This window comes from Oncorhynchus masou, chromosome 19 (assembly GCF_036934945.1).
Source record: "Oncorhynchus masou masou isolate Uvic2021 chromosome 19, UVic_Omas_1.1, whole genome shotgun sequence".
Classification (NCBI taxonomy): Eukaryota; Metazoa; Chordata; class Actinopteri; order Salmoniformes; family Salmonidae; genus Oncorhynchus; species Oncorhynchus masou.
The window spans coordinates 3,270,030-3,276,029 of NC_088230.1; positions in this window are offsets into that span (position 1 = coordinate 3,270,030).

A 6,000-nucleotide genomic window follows, 5' to 3' on the forward strand; every position below is an offset into this window, starting at 1 on the left:
CTCTGAAGCGACCCGGAGGTCTCCTTTGCCTGCGTGTCCGTGATGGTCGCAGAGTGCCCCTCTGGGAATCAGGGGATGAAGGCAGGGCTATGGGGGACAAGGAAGCGGGAACGGGTAATACAGTCCGTGGCTCTGGGGAACCACGCGGTGACACAGGGGGGGAGACTGGGGGAGTGGGCTGTCTGGAGCCTTGTCTGCGGCACCTGAGGGTGGGTGCCTGGAGAATGTCATTGCCAGAGAGGGGAATTGTGGGGGTTCCTGGGGTTTGGGGAAAAGAGGCCCCTCTGTATGGGGCTAACCTGTCCCGGTGCAGTGCCACCTTTCTCCCCCTGGGAGGAAGCTGCACCCGGTACACAACCTCCCCTACCCTCTCCAGGACACTGCAGGGTCCCACCCAGTGACTGTCCAACTTGGGGCATCTGCCTTTTTTCCTTAGGGGCTGTAGACCCAGACCAGCTCCCCAGCCACAAAGTGCCTTCCCCGGGTGTGCACGTCATAGTTCCTTTTCTGCCTCACACCTGCATTCACCAGCTGCTCCCTGGCGAAGGTGTGGGCTGTCTCCAGGCGGTCCTGGAGTCTCCGGGCATACTCCGGCCCTGGAGGAACATGAGGGCTATCCAGGGGCCGACCAAACGCCATCTCCGCAGGGGTGCGGATCTCTCCCCAGCATGAGGAGGGCAGGCGTGCAGGAGGTGGAGTCTTGGACAGCGGAGCGGCATGCCATGAGGACCATAGGCAGGTGCTTGTCCCAGTCCCGCTGGTGTTTGGAAGAGACGATGGCCAGCTGCTGTCCAAGCGTTTTGTTGAAGCGCTCCACAAGGCCATCACTTTGAGGATGGAGAGGAGTAGTGCGGGTCTTGTGCATACCCAGCCTCTCACACATGGTGGCGAACACACGGGACTCAAAGTTTCTGCCTTGGTCGCTGTGGATGGACTCTGCAGCTCCAAACCTGCTGAACATCCCCGCTGTCAGGGCGTCGACGATGGTCTCTGCCTCCTGGTCAGGCAGAACATAGGCCTCGGGCCATTTTGTGAAATAGTCCATGGCCGTGAGCACCCAGCGGTTTCCACTGTCTGTGGTGGGGAACGGCCCAACTACATCCACTCCCACCCTCTCCATGGGAGCCCCCACTGGGAACTGTTGGAGCTGAGCATGAGAGCGGCCTGGGGGCCCTTTCTCGCTGTGCAGTTGTCACAGCGGCGACAAAAGTCCTCCACATCCCTCTTGTGCTGCCCCCAGTAGAAGCCCTGACGGAGACGGCGCAGTGTTTTTGTGACCCCAAAGTGTCCAGTCCCCACCCCCATGAGTACTCTGGAGCACAGCCTCCCGCAATGCCTTTGGGACCACCACCTGCCACCTCTCCTCCCCGTAGCTGACTCCTTCCATGCCCGCTGTAGCACGCCATCAGCCAGCCGCAGTCTCTCAAACTTCGACCACAACCCTTTGGTCGCGAGTGAGAGCGCTGTCACCTCTTCCCATGGTGGCCTCAACTGCGCCTCTACCCACTGTAGCACTGGCTGTAGGTCTGTGTCCCGTCCCTGCTGCTGCCGCCATTCAGCCACGTCGACAGTCTGCAGCTCGCAGCAGACCGGCCCGCCGCCCGACACACTGTGGCACAGACACCCTCCTCTGCCCGCAGCTCTCTCCCCCGTCCCTCTCTCCGTTCACAGTGGCGGCAGCCGTCTGCAGTACAGGGCCGACGGGACATGGCGTCGGCGTTGGAGTGGCGTGCCCCTGCCCTGTGCACCACCGTGAAGTCATACGGCTGAAGCTCCTCCAACCAGCGTGCCACCTGCCCCTCTGGCTCTCTGAAAGACATGAGCCACTGGAGAGCAGAGTGGTCAGTCCTTACAGTAAAGGGCAGACCACCCAGGTAGTACTTGAAGTGTTTGACGGAAGCCACAACAGCCAAGAGCTCCCGCCGGGTGACACAGTAGCGGCGCTCATGTTTGTCAAATGTTTTGCTGAAGTACGCCACCACTCTCTCCCCCTCTGGCCCCACCTGGGCCAGCACCCCACCCATGCCCACATTGCTCGCGTCTGTGTCCAGGATAAAGGGCAAGGTGAGGTCAGGGGGCGAGCACGGGGCCTCGATCAGTGCACGTTTGAGGGTGTTGAACGCCTCCTCACACTCCACTGTCCAAGTGAAAGCCTTGTCCTTCGGCAGCAGGCGGTTCAGTGGAGCAGCAACGCTTGAGAAGCCCCGTACAAACCTCCTGTAGTACGAGGCCAGGCCCAGGAAGCTCTTCAGCTGACGCTGGTCGGTGGGGGTGGGCCAGTCTCTGACAGCCCCTACCTTGTCCTCCATGGTGCTGATCCCCTCCTTCCCCACTCGGTGGCCCAAGAAGGACACCTCTCCCTCATGAAGTGGCACTTCTCGGGTGGAGCTTCAGACCTGCGGCAGCCACCCTCTCCAGCACACGCCGTAGCGCCCCAGGGCTGACTGGAAGGAGCTGCCATGGGCCAGGATGTCATCGAGGTATACCAGACACTGCTGTCGGGGGATGCCATCCAGCACCCTGTCCATCAAACGCTCAAAAGTAGCTGGAGCGTTGCACAGGCCAAAGCACAGGACCTTGAACTGCCAGTGTCCTCTGTTAGTGGAGAACGCAGTTTTGGCTCTGGCCTCTGGGGAGAGGGGCACCTGCCAGTAGCCACTGCGGAGGTCTAGTGAGGAGAACCAGGAGGACCCCCTAACCAGGTCCAGCGACTCATCGATACGTGGTATGGGGTATGAGTCCTTCCTGGTTACCTCATTCAGCCGCCTGTAGTCCGCACAGAACCTCAGCTTGCCCCCTTCTTCGGAACCATGACGACTGGCGCCGCCCAGGGGCTGTCTGAGGGCTCAATGAAGTCTGCCCGCTGCATCTCCAACACAGCCTTGTCTGCCGCCTCCTGGCGTGCCAGCGGGATACGGCGGGGACGCATCTTGATGGGTCGAGCATCACCTGTGTCGATCTCATGCTGCACCAGATGAGTCTGACCCACCTCTTCCTCACTCAACGCAAAGCTGTCTCTGAATTCAAACAGCAACTGCCACAACCGTTCCTGCTGCTCGGGGTCAAGACCAACACAGTTCCTCCCCCATATCTCCCTCACTGCAGACAGTGTCCTCTCCTCTCCCATCTGGGGTAGCTGGGCTGGGGGTTGCGGCCCGGGCTCACAGAGGGCTGTGTCATGGAGGTAGCTGGGGGAATGTAACACACCGCCGTAGGTGACAGGGGGACTGGGGAAAAGTCACACACAGCTGTGGGGGAGGGGGCGCAGCCATGAGTCTCTGCTGCTTTAACTGTTGGAGTAAAGGGTTTGTTGGGTTGAGTGAATGTGACATTAGGGGGAGCCATGGTGACTTCCGTCCCTCCCTGGAAGCTCAGTGTGCCCCTATTTAGGTCTAACTGGCAGCCTGTGCTCCTAAGAAAGTCCAACCCCAGGATACAAGGGTCCTGCACAGCCGCCACCCACACAGGATGACGCACAGTCCTGCCCCTACTGTCAGAGTCATTATTCCCTTCCCTTTCATGGGTGCCAGCTCACCTGTGACTGTGCGGAGCTGCACAGTTGTAGGCTCACACTGAGTCCAACCTGGCACAATATCTGGCCTCACCAGGGTTACTGTGGACCCAGTGTCCACCAGGGCGGAGCAGGGCACCCCTCCACAGTGACAGGGACATGACAAAGTCCCCAACACAGGTCCGGCCCACCACAACAACAGGCTCCATCCGCTTGCCCTCGTCTGCTTCTGGGGGAAGTGGAGCCTTGCTTCCCGTCTGTGCCGGTGGGCTCCTCCTGAAGATGATGGTGGTTGGGATAGAAAGCCAGGGGTCCGCACTACCCGGTCTATGCGGACCCCGAGCCGTTTCCCCTGAGCTCTGGGGGACATGGGGCAATCTCGGCGCAGATGGCCTGGCTGGCCACAACCCCAGCAGACCCTGGGGCCAGGGCTTGTGTTTCGTGCCGCCTGTAGCGACACAGCCTGAATGAGTTTTGTCATTTCGGCCACCCAAGCAGGCTTTTCCGGCTCCGGGCTGCTCTGCCCCCAGCTCGCACAGAGGGTGTGTCTCCCTGCACCCCCACCAAAGCCCCAGCTGAAGCCCCAGCCCACACCAGCTCCCTCTCCAAAGCCATCTCCAAGGCTGTCTGCAATGACTCAGGATGAGCCAGCTGGGTCTGTATGCGCAGCTCCGTAGGAGAGAGCGCCTGTATGAACTGGTCTCGTGCTAGCTCGCTCTGCACGGAGGGGGCATGTGAGCATATGCCCGCCGAGAGAGGCTCTCAATGTCATTAGCTAGCACCCGTAGAGGCTCTCCAGGCTGTCTGCGTCTATTACTCAGTTCGGAGCGCAGTAGCCCGGGCTGTACACACTGTCCATAGCGCCTCCTCAGTGCTCCCACTAAAGCACCATAATCATGCCTGTCCTCGGGGCTAATCAATATCAAACAGGCCAGAGCTTCATCCGTGAGGCATAAAGCCAACTGCAGTGCCCTTTCTTCATCCGACCACCCCTAAAATGAGCTAACAGTTCAAACTGAGCATGAAAAGCTTCCCAATCCGCCTTACCGGAATACTTCGGGGTCTTAACAGATACGGACGCAGCCGGGAACTGGGCGCCGCCATGTTTGTTTACATCCTGAGCCCCAGATTCCTCATCACGCCGCGTCGACGTCGCCACTTCGGTCCGCCCACCAGAATCCGCGCGAAATACAGACGACGAAGCACTCATGCCCGCTTCAGCCGCCATCGCTCTAACGTCCTCCCTCAAGCGGCCTCTGCGCTCCGACGCCCTGGCGATCTCCTCAGACAGAACCCCCGACGTCCATTCACACGCACCTCCTTGGCCATAATCGTCCCCTACCTCCACCTTCACTTTCGGATTCCCTCGACGCATTTTCAATCCCCGTTCTCACCTACGGTAGCTAGCCACATAAGTCAGCTAGCTAGCTGGCTAACTTGTATTAACGTTTTTACTTCTGACACCAATGTAATGACCTGAATAGATCATAAATGAACAATTGTCCAGACAGAGGCTTGAGTTTGCGAATTGACGGTTTATTAAACCAACTTTACACAGGCTACTGTTTGGGCCGTAGCACACGCCAAAAAGATAACAGATAACCCACAAGCCAATCGTGACCTTCTCTTGGGAAGCCCAGACGTAAGAGAGAGAGAACAAAAAGCTGAACCTGGTCTTAACTTCCAATGCTCCACCCCCCCTCCGCCAACCACCAGGATGCCCGGCATCAGAACATTCCAGGCATTCCCGTGATTGGCAGATAGCAGGTTGATTGACATGTCGGACCCCGCGAACACCGGGTACTGGTCAGTACAACACAACCACCTCCTAGCCTAACACATAACACACAGCTGTCTGTGCGGGTCGCTACAGTACTTTATCCTTATTTTAAACGCTTTTGTGTCAGTAGTTGTTGTTAAAGCGAATCAAAAGCTTATGCTAGCTCAACACGTTGCCGTAGGCCCTGCTTTGCTGATCTCTAGCAACATGGATAGATGGAAATCGCCACATAATGCTACACATTAAGTCATATATCCTTATATTTTAGTATCTTGACATTTCATGGTAGTCTCTTTAAATGTCGAGTTAGTTTCTCGAAATGTTTAGTTAGTATCTCGAAATTTGTATTGTATCAACAACAAAAATATATTCGTGGCGGGGATGACTAGCTAAAACACAGCCATGACCGGAAGTGCCTTTTCCGTAGCAAGTTAAGATCATTTATGCAGCAGGTTAGGATAATGAATGTAGCCGGTAAAGAGAATGAGGTTTTGGTTAGGGACTATTATATTATGATGTGCTACAAAAGCCACACTTCCGCTAGTAGTCCTCGAGTCACAAACGAAATGGATATTTCTGAAGTCGATTTTCCCCCTGTTTTCTCGACCACCTATCGGAAGCTAGAAAATCCTGGTACTTCTCTGCCATTGGAGGATACGCTCTACGAACATCAATGAGCCAATCAGAGTCGAGTACGATGAGCGATTGA